The sequence below is a fragment of the Camelus bactrianus genome, chromosome 16 (assembly GCF_048773025.1).
Source record: "Camelus bactrianus isolate YW-2024 breed Bactrian camel chromosome 16, ASM4877302v1, whole genome shotgun sequence".
NCBI classification, from domain to species: domain Eukaryota; kingdom Metazoa; phylum Chordata; class Mammalia; order Artiodactyla; family Camelidae; genus Camelus; species Camelus bactrianus.
Window position 1 is genome coordinate 30,789,280 of NC_133554.1, and position 16,537 is coordinate 30,805,816.

The 16,537-nt window shown below is 58.0% G+C and overlaps 1 protein-coding gene across 3 annotated transcripts in view; it reads right to left on the reverse strand.

The window, feature by feature from the left end:
* Window positions 1-13,601, reverse strand: part of RARA (retinoic acid receptor alpha) — a 42,494-nt gene extending 28,893 nt beyond the window's left edge. The window contains exon 1 of one of the 3 annotated variants that reach the window (XM_074342863.1): window positions 13,463-13,601. The gene's annotated coding sequence lies outside the window, so the exon portion shown is untranslated. Of the gene's footprint in view, window positions 1-4,453; window positions 4,933-11,264; window positions 11,419-13,462 lie in introns of those variants that run through there. The other 2 variants (XM_074342864.1, XM_010960446.3) reach the window with 2 other exon arrangements.
* Between the last annotated feature and the right edge of the window lie 2,936 nt (window positions 13,602-16,537).

The following is a 16,537-nucleotide window of genomic DNA, read 5'->3' on the forward strand; positions in this document are numbered from 1 at the left end:
AGACATTTTTTCAAGGGGGGGCGTTGAAGATTGTTAGCAGCCCCCCGGAGAATCAGCTGTCCCCTAAGTTTCCCCCACTTGGAACTGGAGGGAAAGGGGCAGCGGGGAGGGTGGCCATCCCCTACCGCAGTGTGCATGGTTGGTCACAGGGCTGATGGGCCCTCCCTCCCCGCCTGCCACTCATGGTTCTCCCCCTTTGGTCCCCCTCCCTTCCACTTCCTGCCGTGACTGGAGATCAGAGAACTCCCCACCGCAGCTTCCCCTTCTCAAGTCTCGATTCCTGGGCTGAAGGTTTCACTGTGGGGCAAAGGACACAAGGAAGGAGGGCTGGGGAACTGCAGTAGGACCCAGGGGACAAAGCCTCCAGGGGAGGGGCCGGGAGGGAGCTACTCCAAGGTAGGTGTGTATACACAGGCACACAGAGTGGGTCACGGTGACATACCACCGGGCGCAGTGACACACAGAGACTGCCTGACCTCAGGCAGCTCTAGGGGGAGGGGCGCAGAGCCACAGGATCCAGCCCTGGCGCGCCCCACTCCAGCTCAGTCCTGAGTCTCCGGGTTCATCTCAGGCGGCTACTGGCCTCCAGGCAGGCGAGGTCCCAACTGTGCCCCGCCCCCACCGTCTCTCCCCTGCCTTTTGCGCTGAGGAATCCCCCTCCCTGCTCCAAGGTGCCCGCCCAGACGAGGGCACCTTGGCCAGAGGTGGGGGGAATGGAACCTCCCTCCACCCCCTCCCCTTCTCTGCAGATGTCCCAGACTATATTTAGCCCAAACCGGGCGGCCAGCCAGACCCAGACTCCCCACTGGCCTGGAGCTGAGCTCCCAGTTTTTATGCAATTAAAACATTAACAGAGAACCACCCCCATCTACACACCCCCACGCCCCCCAGCCCTGCCAGAGCAGCGGAGCTCAGAAAACTTGAACAAGGGCAACGCAGCTCTGCAGCTGGTGATGGGGGTGGGAGTCACTGGGCCAGGAGAAATAAACTCATCCCCTTGCCCATCTCCCAGGCCCTGCCCCCACAGGCAGGATAGGGACATCATCTGCGAGATCAGGTTGACACTTGCCGGTGGGAGGGGGGAGCAGGCTTTCCTTGTTCCGGGGCCTGGAAGGGAAAGGCATATCCAGTGGGTGGGGGGTTGCCTGGCTGCAGAAATTCCACCTGTCATTTTGCAGCCCCGCTCCCCGGCCAGCTCCAGTTACAGGGCTGGGGGTTGGCAACAGGTGCCGGCCAGGCTGGCAGCAGCCTAATCCTCCACCCACTCTCCAGGCTGACAGTGGTGCCTGGAGGTCCTGGTAGGGGCCCTGGAGGGATGCTGGGTAGAAGAAGGAGGCATAGCTGCCTGGTGGGTGGGGGGGCAGCCCAGGCACCTTCTGTGAGACCTGCCCCCTGTCCGTCCCCCCCCCCAGACTCTGTGATGTATGTTGGAAGGTCTGGGGAAGGCAGGGAAACCTTAGTTCCATAGCACCTATTTCATTTCCCCACGATGCCAGGCGGGCAGGCTAGAGTGTGGGAGGTCTGTCTGCCGGCCTCTTCCTCCTCCTCTCCAAATTCCAGGAACAGGCAAGGGAGGCTCCAGTTGCGGAGAGAGAGAGAGCAAGCAGGCGGTCCCAGCTGAGGAGGGGGGGCGGGGACTGGAGCGGGAGGCAAGAGCCAGACGGAGCAAGAGACACCCACGCCCGAGCCAGACAGGACAGACACACCAACACTGACACATTCTCACACTCTGAGCCTGGTCCTCACATGCCGCCCACCCTGCAGGGATGCCCAGACTCCCTCAGCCAATCCTGCCAATCCCCAGAACACCGCCTGGACACACACGGAGATCCAGGCCTTCACCCCCACCCCACATCCCCCCACAAACCCTGTGGGCTCCGTACAGCAGCCAGAGGGAGGAGAGGGGAAGAGAGGGGGAGACAGCAGGCATCAGAGAGGACGACGTGTAGCCAAAGCCTTGGGAACTGGGGTATCAGCTGCCACACTCCTTTCCCAAAACCCAGTAAGTCAAGACAACCCTGGCCATTTTGCCAGGGGCCCTGCCAGCTTCCCACACTCCCCAAATCACTACCATTAGAAAGGGTGTGGGGCGCTGGGAGAGTGGAGATGACCCCATTTACTCATCATGGGGAATAGAATTTCCTTCCCCAGATGCCCATCCATAACTCCTGATCCCAGACAGTGCTCCTCAGTGGACCCCACAGAGTCCCAAGCACACCCACCCATACCGCCTAGTCTAGGGCCTGCCCTGCCCATGCCACCCAGAGGACAGGGAACGGGGCACTGAGGTTTTACTTGGGGGCAGGCCCCACCTTGCCACATAGCTCTGATGACCACGCCACCTAAGACCTTGAATCTGAGCAAGCAGTGGGGGGCTGGGGTGGAGGGGGAGGTCCCAGAGGGCAGAGACAGCTTCCAAGACCAAACGATTTAGAGGAAGAGGAGCTAATTAACTGAGGTCTGGGTCAATGCCCCCCAAACAGACCTGAAGGGCCACTCAGACAATGCCCTTTTCCCCACAACAGACGGGGTGGCAGGAACCACGTCATGGCACATGTGGGTGACTGTGCCCAGCGGGGGAGGCATGGGGGGGATCAGGATGGGGCTGCCCACAGCGAGCTTCCTGCCAGGCTGCCACATGTGTGGGAGTCGGAGGGAGACCAGAGAGGTTTCCCAGAGTGATAGCAGGGGCATTTGGGGTCAACCTGAAGGACCAGGGGATTTAGGGACTATAAGAGGAGATGGCCAGGATGAAGCCATTCCAAACCCAGGGTCTTCTCAGAACTGCCATCTGCCCTGCCCTCACCAGCATGGCAGGAGACTCCCGAGGTGACCACCTCACACACACTCACTCACACCCTCAAAGTCCCTCCAAATTCAAGAGCCTCATCTCCCAAGGGCCTCTGCACATCTGACCCCAGTGACCACTCTGCCTCAGGACCAGCATGACCCAGACTCTCAGGCAGAATGGATGCCCTAGCCCCTCCCAGCGCACCAACATCTTTCATAGCCACAAACTCTGACTCCACAACTGCCCCCCTCCTCCCTCCAGCTCCAAATATTCTTTCTCTTGTTCCCTCCCCCAGACTCATCTCCATCCCTCACAGGGGAAACCCCAAGGCTCCAAGCCACCCCCTCCTCCACTGCAACATGGGGCTTCCCCGGCCCAGCCTCCCCATCAAACACCAGGCCCTGGAGGAGAGTTTGGGACCTGAGCCCACTTCCTAGCAAGACCTGGTGTCCTTACTGAACCACTTCCCCAGAACAACCCTGCTCTACGACCAGGACCAGGCAGCCAGGGAAGGAGACAAGAGACATTCTTAAATTTCCCAACCAGGAAACTGGAGGAGGGTCGGTGATCAGGAGCAGAGGTGAGGGTTGGGGGTAAGCAGCAGGGAGTGGGGGAGTGTTCTCAGGAACAAGGCCCTCTGAGAACATACACACACATACATGTGCACACATCTCACAGGTAGAAAGCAATCTGGTTACAGAAGAGGGAAATGGCACTAGGTGGGGGCCAAGGGTACCCCTCCATGCCAGCACATAGGCATCCTATCCAAGATAGGGTGGATGATGGAGAAGTGTCCCCAAGACTGGGGGGCTTTCCTTGTCTGATTTCCACATGATTCGGCCCCCATCCCCAGCCTAGCACACTGGGGGCCCATCCCTCTTCCGACGGAGTAGCCTGACAATAGGGCAATGCCCAGGAAGAAGAGGCATTGCCAAGCAGATTTTCCAACGTCCCCCTCCCACATACACATCTGGCTAGCAGCTTCCCCGCCTCGTGGGTGGCACCAGGTCCCACACACCCTCAGCAGAGCAAAGACGACCAATCTATTCCTTCCTCCCCACACCCCTCAAAGCTCCCACAACCCCATGGTAACACCAGACCCAGAGACATCCCTCCCCTGGCTGCACTGGTTCCCGTACCCAATTCTGACGGCTCCCCGCACTCCACGGGGGACACCAGCTGAATGAGCCCCGCCCCCCAGCCTCTGAATGGGGGTGGGCCCCCGGGCTGATTCTCCCCAAACCACAGGGCGGCTCAGATAACAGGAGGGAGAGGAGGAGGCTAGTCCGTTGGGCATCCGATCTCTCCCCAAACAGGTTTGAAAGTCTTTTTGTTTTGCTTGTTTGTGAAGGGAAAAGCGAGAGAGAGGAGGAGTTCCCAGCGGCAGTTCTGCCAGAGCTCGGGCGCGGGAGACACAAGCGGCAGACTGCCCCAGACGCCTCACGGCTGCGCGCGAAGACACCGGCGCAGACAGACGCACAGTCGGGGCTCCCCCATCCTGGGCACAGAGGAGGCGGGTTGGGAAGCCCAGGAAACCCCAGGTTCCCGTCGGAACCCACCCAGCACCCGGTCCCAGCCCGAAGATCCTATCAGGAGTAAGCCAAGGGACCCCGACGCCTCCGGGAGCCCGAGGGTCTCCAAAATCCCGGGGGGAGAGGTTACCTCGCAGGAGGGGACGCAATCCGTCCGGGTCGCCCGCGGGCACGGCGTCTGCACTGACCCTGAGCTTCGGAGCTGCTTCACTTCAGGAGTTGCGGGGTCCAGGGAGAGGAGCGGTCTGGGGGGCCGCGGCTCAGGGGCGCGGGGCGCAGGCAGCGGCCATGGCGAGTCACGTGCGGAGGCTGAAACTTTACCCGGAGCCCCAGACTAGGGGGGCGGAGGGTACCGAGCAGCAGGGAGGCCCTCACCCTCGGGCCCGCCCCCATCCGCCCACCGGCCAATCACCAGCCAGAGGCGGACTCACAAGCTCATGCTCCCCCTCCCTCCCTGATAGACCCAGGGAAAGGGCAAGTCTTAAAGGAGCCGTGCCTAGCTGAAGGCTGGACCGTGGGAAACTGGGAGAATCCCTCCCTCTGCCCCAAAGGAGATTCAGAGCGAGGAGGGGGTGAAGTTCTGCGCAAAGAATGGAGAGGAGGCTCGGTGGAGAAAGGACTGCAGTGTGGGGTATCCCACTCCCCTCCCCCCAACCACACACACCCACACTCACAGGGGCACAGATCACACACACACACACCCCCCTCACACCTAAACCGGGGTTAGAGACGCGGCGACGTAATATGGAAGTGAATACAGTGACCCCAGCACTAGCTGTCAGGCCCCTGACTCGTACAATTATAAACCTCCTCCAGGAACCCGTTGGAACTGAGGGCTGTGTGTGTGACCTTGAACAAGTCGCTTCCTTTTTCTGAATCTTAATCTTCTCACCGGCAAAAAAAGAAGTGCAATAGCAGGTACACCGCCGTCGAGTACACCTCTCTCCTCTTCCCCCAAACACTGCTCTAGTTCAAGTGGGTCGGAGGGACTCTGGCCCAGCCCAACCTCTCAGCAACCCCCAGTACTCTTCCCCAAAAAGGGCAGCGGCAGTTAGGATCTTGCAAGAGCCGAGAAGGGGGCGCCCAGGAGCACCCCTGCATGATATGGGACTCTCAGACTCGAGCTTCCTTCTCCTGGCCCAGGCTGGAGGAGCCAGGAAAGCCCGCATTCTTGTTCCAACGGGGCAAGATCTGAACCACTCTCCCTCTACAGAGACCCCAAGCCCCTGCACAGCCACAAACCCCATCCCAGCCTGCTGATCCGTTTGGAAGGACCCTGCCCCCACCTCGAGCAGCCTACTGCGGGGAGAGAAAGAGGAATCACTAGGGAACACCCCTCCCCCCCCGTTCTCCGTCAGAGAAGTGGCCACAAGTGCCCCCATAGGACTTCCCACTGGAAGGGGAAGTGCCACCCTCCCAGGCCTCCACCCCAGTGAGGAGAAGCTCAGCCTGACCCGGCTGGCTGAGATCTCAGACCCGCCGGCCCGACGGCCCCCGCTTTATAGGCGAGGAACCCAAGGCTAGGAGTGGACACTGGGTTCAGTCCACGATCGCACGTTGCAGGGAAGGCTCTAGAATTGAGGTTTCTGATTGTTTCTCTCCAGGTTTAGGTCCCCAGCCTTGGTGAGGTAGGACAAGCCCGGCCCCGCGGGACGCTCTGCCCTGAGGTCCGGCGCAGGAGAAGGGCGCCGGGGCAGCGCTTCCCTAGGCCTCTTCCCGCCTGCGGGTCTGGGCAGTCTCCCACTCCCGTCTGGATTTCCGTTCGCCGGTGCAAACCGCCCGCCCAGCCCCTCCCGCCCCGTCCCGTCCAGATCCATCCGCAAACATGCGCTCAGCGGGCAGGAATGCGCCAATGGCTCCCAGATGTGGACGCCAACGCTTAACCCCTTCCCCCCCAACCCCTCCACCAAAGGCCTTCCAGCTCGAGTTGAGCCAGCAGCAGGGGGCGCCGCCTGGACCAGCCTCAGAGGGAACTCAGTGCCAGCCACCCCCAGCCCGCACAGGCTCCTCCTGGCCTAGATTCGATCAATCTTCCTTCCAGCAGAGGCTAGAGGGGAAGAAGCATGGACACAAAAATGTAAGTGTGCATAAACACAGGTATACTGCCTCCCACGAAAGGTGGCCTTAACACTCACCTGCCAGCTCATGGGGGTCAGGTACACTCCTGCACATGGAGATTCAGGTGTGCAGATGCACACCTGGCACCCATATATGCACATTCAGAGCACACGTGTGTACACCCCATGTGTATACCCAGGGTACACATGTATACATATCCATGAGCACACAGAACAAGCACATACAGGACAGGCATTCATGACCCACACAAGGTCATGAAGCAGAAGACGGGGCACACTCCTGAACAGAGGTAGCAGTAGGCCCCGTTGCAGACGAGGGAAGAAATTCATGCACCCACAACCGTGCTCCCCACAGGGGGTCAGACACTCCAGCACAGAAGACTGGCACCCATGTGTACAAGGACACAGCCTGCACACCTTTAAGCACTCCCTCTCTGCCCAGCTGAACTCCATCCTCATACCCCCCACCCTCCAGGGACCCTCATGCCAGAGGGGAGAAGAGCGCAGGAGGCAGCAGGAGACTGGGAGAGGGAGAAAAGCCCCAGCTCCAGATGCTCCTCACTCCTTAGAAAAGATACCCCTTCTTGGGGCCTACACTTTCCCTCCTGCAGACAGGAGTGGGCCTGGGGGAGGAGCTAGCGGCTGGTTTCCCAAAATTCGGATCCCTCTCCAAACTAGAGGAAATATGAGAGAGCCCTGATAGGTGCAGGGCCCGTGACAGCCCCTGGCAGATACAAAATAGCTGTGAGACACCCCAGGAGGGCCCACACTTCCAGCAAAACAAGGCCTCCCTCTCACAGCCCGCGCGGGGAACTCCTCAAGAATAGCTTCCAGGGTCACTGGGACAGAGGATGAGAAATACTGCCCCCCATCAAACCATCTGGTTGCAGGTGGGGTGGAGACGTCTGCTGGGACCTGAACCCACCTCCGCTGAAGCCTCTTCCTCTCCCCAGCCGCCCAGCTCATCCCGAAAGGAGCTCCGCCCATAAGCCCCCTCATGGCCCCACCCATCTGATTCTCACAGTCCTTGAAGGGTAATGGGGGCAGGGCTCCTGCTGGCATACAGATGACAAAACTGAGGCTCAGAAAAGGGAATTGCCTTGCTCAAGGTCACACAGCTTATCAGTGGCAGAGCTAAGATTCCAAACCACCATCCCCTCCACACTCCCCCACCATTTACTCTACCAGATACATTTCCACCCAGTACCCTGCGACCTCTTTCTTTACACCCTCAACAGAGCATAGGGAAGAAACATCAGCCTTGCATGGCTCTGCAGATTTGCGGGTGGAGCCAGGACATGCCAGAGAGAGATCAGAGAAGATGCTAGGGGCTACACACGTAGCCCCCAACCCCACCCCAAGCACGGTGCCCACCTGCCCAGCAGGCACGGCCAGTGACTCAGCTGCATCCGGGGGAGATGCCAGGGCAGTGACTCACCTACCGAGAAGAGCTGAGACTGGCACCTTGCCAGCCCCAGGACAGAAGTGACTTAGTCACCGAGACTGTGATACCCAGCAGGCACAGCCCAGGGATTGGGGACAGGGGCAGGCAGTGCCCTCCATGATTATATGCACCCCTGGTGAAGAATAGGCATCCTGGGGCAAGCCATGGCTGTACCTGCTGCCCCTGCCCACTCACTCGTGCCCAACCCCACCACGCCAGGCCCTGCTCCAGGGTAGACAAGCTTTGTGAGACCCCTGGGCTGCCCTGTCCCTCTGCAGCCTGTCCCTTGCCCATCACTCACCACCTACTCTCCCATCATCAGCCCCGCCTCCTCCTGCCACCCAAGTTGTACCCAGGCTGTGAGTCTCCTTTAACATGTCTTGGCAGCACCTCCTGCCCCCACAGCCCCTCTCACCCCCTCCACGCACACATGCACTCATACACACTTCTGCCAGCCCTGCTTCTGCCAACAGCCGCTGAAGTTGTTGGGCAGGAGGGGAATCGGGAGGGTGGGGTGCTGGGATTGAATTACCAGGGGCTTATGGGGAAGGGCTGTCACCCAATCCCTTCCCCAGCTAGTCCTCCTCCCTGGGCACAGCCTCCCTCACCCACCTGCTCCCCTCCCACCTCTGGCTGGCAGCAGACTGCCCTTTAAGCCCCTCCACCTCCACTCCACCCAAGCTAGAAAATAAATGTTCAAGGGTATTTGTCATGCTAAGACCAGCCCAGTATATGAGAGAGAGAGAGAAAGCATGAGAGGGAAGACAGAGACAGACAGAAAGAATAATTCCTGTGCTCAGTGTCCAGACTGCAACCACTAGCTGTGTATATCTCTGCGTCTGTTGAGCCAGAAGGGGACTGAGTAACTCCCCAAGTCCTAGGAGAGTTGATGGGGCCCAAGGGAAGCCGACAGGCTGAACAACCTCAATCCATTTGCACTATTGATTTCTCATACTCTGCAGCAGGCCTGATGGGGGGAGTGGATGATAAATCAGCCCCCTAGAGACGTAGAAACTGAGCGGAGGGGGGAGGGGCCCCTGCGCCACAGTTTGTGGCCCAGTGAGACCGGCTTCGTGGGGAGGAGGTGGAATCAGAGACGCTGAGTGGCAGGGGGCAGGGTGGGGAGTGGGTGTTGGATGAAAGCCCGTCTGGGACACCTCCTTCCAGCTGGATCTGAAGCTGATTCCAAGAGGGTGGGGGACAGACACTACACAGGCTACACAAGCAGGGCCCTGAACAACTCCAGGGGGCGCCATTCACACCGTGGTCTATGGAATGGCACCCCTGCAGCTGTGCAACCTGTGACCCTGGGGATGAGGCTGAGGCAGGAGACTGAATTTCGGAGGGACCACATTTCTCCACTAAACTTTCCCAGCCTCAACCTCAACCAGCTGTCCTGTCTCCAGGCCTGGCTCACTTCTGACTGTGATTAGAGGCCAATGGTAATCTTCCTGCCATCAGCCCTACCCCCTTTCCTTTGCTGGCAGGATTGGCAAACAACCACTATGACCCAGGCATGGCAAGATGGGGGCTCACAATGGGCTCTGGAGAGTCTGGAAACCTGCATCCTAGACCTTGGTCTGTCCCTAACTCATCCTGGGACTGTGGGCACATCCCTGGCCCTCTCTGGGTCTCTAAAATGAAGTTAGATCAGATGCCCCTTCCCTAAGGTGTCTCCAAGCCCCCGGCTCGCCAGCCTGTGGGACTATTGGAAACTGCCCAGCACCTTGATTCACACCAGTGGCCACAGGCCACCTAAACAAACCCCAGCCCTGACCTCCTTCCAGCCTGGACACAGACTCTCTCCACATGGTGGAGACTTATAAACAAACCAGTCTGGGGTTTACCGGAGACCCTGAGCAAACAAGCCAAGAGGGAAACAGACCAGGCGCCTGGCCTAGGTCCTTGCTGCAGGAGGGGAGGGAGCACAACCAGGTGTGGGGAGGGACCGTGACAAGAGAAAAACGGTGCAAGGGGCCTGGGTTGGGGTTCCATTGCACACAAGGCTGGCTGAGCATCCTAGGGCAAGTCCCATCCCTTGTTTCCCCCTCTGTAAGAGGGAGGGATGGTCCAGGTGCCTCTAAAGCGTCTTCTTGTTCTGAGTCTAGTTGGACGGAGAGAGCCAGGGGTCCCCTGGACGCCTCCATCCAGCCCAGCCCATCTACCTGGGTCCCGGCCTCTCCGAAAGGTCCTACCCCTGCCCACCACGCCTCCTTGCTCTCACTGATGCCCCTCTGGCCCTCCCTCACTCCTCCGCCTGCCTGCTTACCCTCACCTTGGCCAGCCCCTCTGCCTGCCCCGTGCTTTTCTGCACGTCCCTCCTGCCAGGGGACAGACCAACTAAAAATAGTCCCTGCAGCCTTTCTCGCCCACAGCTGCCCAAAGAGCAGGAAATGAGGGGGGCAGGGAGGCCCAAGTCCTGCTCTCCCCTACAAACTCCCAGCTCCAAACCATGTCCAGCACTCCAGCCTGGGGCTGAGTGCCAACTTGGCCATCTCGGGGGCATCACACACCCCTTCCCTAGGGGGAGGCCTGCCCATAAGTGCCTACAATCAGAGAGCTGTCCTTGCCCTGCGGGAGGAGGAGAGAGAGGAGGCAGGCGGTCTAGAGGGAAACCTTCCCAATTTCTGACAAATCAGTGCCAACCACATTGTGGGCACCGAGAGGGCAGGGCCTGGCTCCACTGACTGGTCTTTTGAGGGCAGAGGGAATTGGCGTGGGGAAGTTTGTGCTGGTTTTCTTCATCCCAGGCCCAGCTGGAAGGAAGACAAAAGTGCCCCAGCCTCAATTATGCTAATCCCCTGCTCCCCAAAATGTATGGGTGCAGACATTGGGGTTTCGACAGCCACCCCCAGATTCCATGGGAAAAAAAAAAAAGCTAAAAAGGAGAGAAGACCTTGGCTCCCACATGTAAAGATGGAGGCCTACAGGCAAGAACCAGCCATGCCTGCCAGGCTGGGCATATGCTGCCCCCAAGCTGAGTCAGAGGCTGGGAGGGAGGAGCCAGGGTACTGTGGTGCCATGGGCAACTGCACCCCCACCCCATCCCACCTTGGATTCTTGACACCTCCCAGCCCTGGGAGAAGGCCCTCCCCGAGCACAGGAGGAAGGAAACCAGCTTAGCCACTCTCTGGAGGCCTGCAGGGCAGCCCTGCACCAGGAGGCAGGCGGGAAACCCAGGAGTCCTGGCGCCCAGCCCAGAGAGTGAGCGAGAGAAATACCTTGGAGGGGAGGAAACAGCCCGGAGTGAAGCAGACACACAGGGCCCCCCAGCAGCTCCCAGATGTGACCCTTAAGGAGGAACTGGCCAGAGGGGCTGGATAGGGAAAGTGAACACTTTTCTATAACAAGAAGAGAGAAGAAAGTGGAGCTGTGGGGATGGGGAGGGGAGGAGGGGACCAGGCCAGCCTGGCTCTCACCTGCTGTCTTCTCCGCCCGCCCCGGTCAGAATCCGAAACGCTGATGTTAAGGGCACTAAAGTCCAAAGAGGTCCTGGGGTCCTAGGTGTGTTCCCCGCTGCCCTTCTCTCCGGACCCCAGCCTGTTCGTTCCTGAGCTTCCTCTGGCACCCCTTCCCTGGGGCCAAGCCAAGCCGGGAGTCAGCAGGCCCACGGTGGTGCCTGGGAGGCCTGGGCAGTGCCAGGGGCAGCCCTCATACCATCCTCCCACTGGCTTCCCTCCCGCCTGCTCTCAGCCGCCACACATATCTCAGCTGTCAAATCCGATTAGGGCTCCTGCCCAGTGAGCCGGACAAGGAGGCCACTGGGCAGGGGAGAGACAGGGACAAGGACGCTGAGCACGAATGGCAGAAGGAAGGTGGAGACAGGGCTCAGGGGAGAAAGTGGGGAGCCCCAAAGGAAGAAAAGCCTGGTGGCCAGCTCTCTAGCAGCAGGTACAGCCTGCATTAGGGGAATTGTGCAGCCCCTGGGGTGAAAGCCTCGCCTGGCTCCTCCATACCCCGATGGGCAAGGATGGGGGAAGGAAACAAGGCAGAGAGATGACCTAGATTAGAAAGAGAATCCCATCCCAGAACCCTCCCCCACCCCCGCCGTTACTACCATTTGCATCAGCTTTAGGATACATTGTCTTATGGGGTCTTTATGGCCATATCCCTATCAGGCAAGCGGGGCTTGTTAATACCAATAGCCGTTTTTATAAATGAAGAAACTGGAAGCTTAGAGACCTGTATAAATGCACATAGTTAAATGACCCAGCTGAGTCTCAAATTCAGGCCTCTGATTTTCAGTCCACGGCTTACACTCAGAATTTACTTTCCTTCCGGCATCAAGAGCAAAACTAAGTCCGAAGTCACTCCATTATCCACCCCTTCCTCCAAAACCCTCAGGGGATCTGGGGTTGTCATGGAGGAATACAGAGCACACCCTGTACCCAGACAGAGTTACCAGATGGATATGTGCCTCCTACCACACAGAGAGCTAGAGGGGTTCCCTAAAGTGTGACCCATCTCCTCCATCGCTCCCCTTCCTGATCTCCTACACCCAGAGGCAAAGGCCACACATACACTTATGCACATGTCTACCCAGACAAGTCATTCACCCTTCCTGCAAACCCACCAGACCAGAATGAGATGCCCTAGATCTTCAGAGAACAAGGCCTGTCAGCCCCCCAAGAGAGGGACGAAAAAGTCACTGTAAACAGTAGGTACCATCCAACCCCCTCCCCGAGCTCCTGCAGGAGGGCAGGAGCTTCTGGGTAACACCAGGAGTCCAAGGCTCTGAAAGCCAAGGAGCCCAGGGAGCTGGCATGGCTGGGCAGCCTCCCTGATCTGGTCCACACCCCCTTCCCCAGCCATCTGGGCTGTCTCTTCTGGCCTGGGCCATACTCTGGAATCTCTCCCCTTCAGTGCAAGCCTCTATCCTAAGCTTATAGATCTTACAACTATAGGGTCTACATACACACACACACACACACACACACACACACACACACACACACACACACAGTGGGCCAGAGGGCTCTTTTCAATAGATGTTAAGTGTTGCCAGGGACTCTAACCTAAAAGAACTTTCCCCAGAGGAAAAAGTCACCAAAAAACACGACCGCCACTACCCTCCAGCAAAGCCTTTGGCCACTCAAGTGTGCAATGAGCCTGGAAGGGGACACTGGTTCTACAAGGTGAGTAAGGAGTGAGGGGCAAAGTCCTGAGCTCTTAAGGCTGGGGGTGCAGAGAGGAAGCCAGAGAGGAAGCCCCCAGGGAGTGTCGGATCCCTCTCCGGCTCCGCTCCCCGCCCCCCAGTTACCCCAGCGCTGCCGATTCTCCCCTTGAGGTGAGGTGGGGGAAGGGGTATTGGGCAATACTGCAAAGGAGGGTGCAGGGGCTGGGGCCTGGGCAGACCTTCCCCCAGTTTCCATCCTTAGCTGGAGAACGGGAATGCCTCTGGGGAAGTGCAGCCAGGGCGCCGGAGGGTGCAGGGGCTCTGAGCTTTCAGACACCCCACCGTTCCCAGGCTCCCACCTCCCAGGACTACAGCGAGCTGTGGGGGAGGAGGGATGGGGAAAGCCTGGACTGCCGAGAGGGAAACGACCAGATCGGAAGCGGAGAGGCCAGGCGGAAGGCCGGCAGAGGGAGGATTGGGAAGGGGTGTGCGTGGTCCTACCTGCTCAGGTGCGTGCTGGCGGGGGGCGACGGGGTTCCCAGGAGAACCGGGGAAACCCTCTCAGCTCGATTCAGGATTCCCCCCTGCTTCTGGGTTAGGCTGCTGCAAGAGGCACGGGTTCCCGTTGGGTCCTAAAGCCCACTCTCCCAACAGGAGGCTCTCCCCGCCCTCTTCCACCAGCCCCGGGGTCAGCGGGTGCAGAGCTAAACGGATGCGGCAGAAAGAACTCACTGGAAGAGAGACGGGGTCTGAGTCATGGGCTGGGGACATCAACAGTCCCCAGTCTCAAATCCACAGCACATGGATGATTTTAGCTGAGGATATTATGGGACAGGAGAAAAAAGATATTTCTTCTGCCTGCCGGAAACAGATGGATTTGGGCTTTAGTACTGAAGGTGGGGTGAAGGTCACTTTCCCTACCGCTCCTGAGCAGCCTAGCTATTGAGAATTTGGGAAGAGGGCATTCATTTTGGACAGGAGCTCACTTGTACCCTCTCCCTCATAGATAAAGCACAGTCTCCCCCGTCACTCCCCACTATTCCTAAATGCCTAGAAGGCCAGTCAGGAGGATAGGGGGGGAAAAACCCACCTGATTTCCAGCAAGTAAAAAGGGCAGTACGACTTGGATAGCAGTTGGAAACTGGTAGTTATACCCTCAGACCGAGGCATGTGTATCTGGGAGTGTGTTGAGGTGTGCAGATAGACAGGTGAGAGGATAAGCGGGTGGGGCTGGGGGAAGTTGGGCTTCATCCATTAGGAGAAAAGACAATTGTCAGTGAAAGAAGGGGATGCAGAACCTCGGGGTCAACTAGCACCCTGACCCAGCCTTTAAGAGGATCCTGAAACTTGAATGAACAAGTCATAGAAAGAGTATTTTTCCAGGCACCATTTAGGATAAATATAGGGGGCAGGGGACCTCTTAGCACAATTAGATCAACTTCAGTATTGCAGACCCAGTTTAGTAAAGCCTGCCTTCTCAGTAGCCCAAAAGGGAGAGCTCAGGGTTGGTGGGCCAGGTGGGCCAGGGAAGGGTGGATGGGAAGGCTGCAGAGGGCTGGGCTGAGAACATTTTGCAAGGAGGGTTGCACATATCTCCAGCAGCAGAGCAGGGAAAATGTCATGGGGTGAAGGGCCAGGGGAAGTCAGGGACAGAATCAAGGGAAGGGAGAGGGATGGCCTCTTCCTAGAAGGGGAGAGGGCAGCAGCATGGCCTCCTCCACCTCTGTCTCTGTCTGGAAGGAACTGGGGAAAGGAGCTGGATGGCAAGGTTGGAGGGCCCCACGGTGGAGTCCATGGGGTGAGTTCAGGTCAAGCCTTTCACCCTAATGTGCCTCAGTTCTCTCCCAGCTGTTAAACAGGGCTCTCGGTTCTGGTTCTTCCCAGGCAGTTAATGAGTGTTTACAGAAGAGCTTGGAGATCTTCAGATCTCAGCTGGGCCACCACTACAGTTATAAAGCTCAGTAAGGGCTGAGTGTCATTTGGGGAGGGGAGGATCAGGGGAAGAGGGAAACAGACTCCTGTCTTACAACCTCAGGATAAAGCCAGGCTCAGAGAGCAGCGCAAGCCTCAGCTGCCACAGGATATCCCTGTGCCCAGGGATGGAGGTCACGCACCCTCGTACCTCTAACCACCACCAAAGGCAGCGAACTGTGGGCAGAACCCAGACTAGCAGCTGGTCTTCATTAACTCCAGCTTTTTTTCACCCCCTGCTGTGAACCCACAGCTTCTCCAGGCCCAGGCTGGAGGGGCTGCCCTAGCCCGACCTTGCAGCTGACTCTGGGGTGGGGGGCACCGCACCAAAGGCCAAATTACCAGCTGAAAATACGGTTGAAGCAAGGCTCCTTTTTCCTATTGGGAGAGAGAAGAGAGGAAAGAAAGAAGTGTGGGGGTGAGAGGGTGGAGGTGGGGGAATTTAGGGCAAACAGCAGGCAGTGAAGTCAGCTGGATCTAGGCCCAGAAACCCCCACACCCTGGGGCCAAGTCTTACTCGAGCTTTGCTTTCAGCTTGAGTTTTGGCTGGGCCCCAAACTAGGGAAGGCCCTGGCTGCCCCTTTCCACCTCCCTACCCCCACCCTTATTAAATACACATTTTATCTCTCAGCATCTTCATTATCTTAACTGAAGGAGACAAGCAGTGGATGGCGGCAGCAGAGAGCGTCAGGAGGGGGGGGGGGGCGGAGCAGGCGCACCCTTGTTATAAAGTGCTGATCCAGCGCTTTCAGGCAGTGTGGGAAACAGAGGCGGGATCAAAGGCAGCCAAGCTGATTCAGAACTCAATTAGAGCTTTCTTAAAAAGGAGCTGGCTCTCTCCTTTCGCCAGTCTTCAGACAGCCTTTACCCAGGCCCCTTGCACCCAATTAGCTTCTACCACCAGTGCCTTGGAGCTGGGGTTGAAAATCAAGGGAGGCCAGAGGGCATGCCTTCTCCCCCTACAGAACCACTTCTTCTGAGAAGACAGCGTCATCGAGAGCACATGATAGGGGTGGAACCTGAAATCACATCTTTCCCCAAAAGTTAAAAAGTGGGGCATCAAAGGTGGGTTCGTCACTAGCCCTTTGCCAACTAGAGGCACAGCTTCCAGACAGGCACCTCTCTTCCCAGCCTGTAGGTAGGACGGTCTTCCCAAAGCCAAGGCTTCCTGGGAGCAACATGGAAGTTGCCTCAAGCAAAATACCAGGATATCAGAGGGAGCCATTGGAACATAGGTGAGGCCAATAAATGCTGTGCTGACACAGGTTGTAAAATGGAGTGCCCCACTTATTTATTTTTTTTGAGAGCACCTTTTACAGTGGCCTGCTCCACCTCAGTGCAAAAGCACCAGCATGCTACCTCCAGATTAGAACTGTCTGCAAGATGGAGGGAGAGGCGGCATCTCACCTTGTCACACCTATCTGTTCGTCCAACAATTGTTTATTGAATACCTCCCAGGTCCAAGGCACAGATACCAAGGTAAATAATATTTCCATTTTGGCTCTCTCTTTTGGTCTCCCACAGTAGTCAAGGTAACACGTCTCCACAGATATTTTTAAGAAGCCCCAAGTCATATCTCATTCCTAATTCCCAGTTCTTACTGGT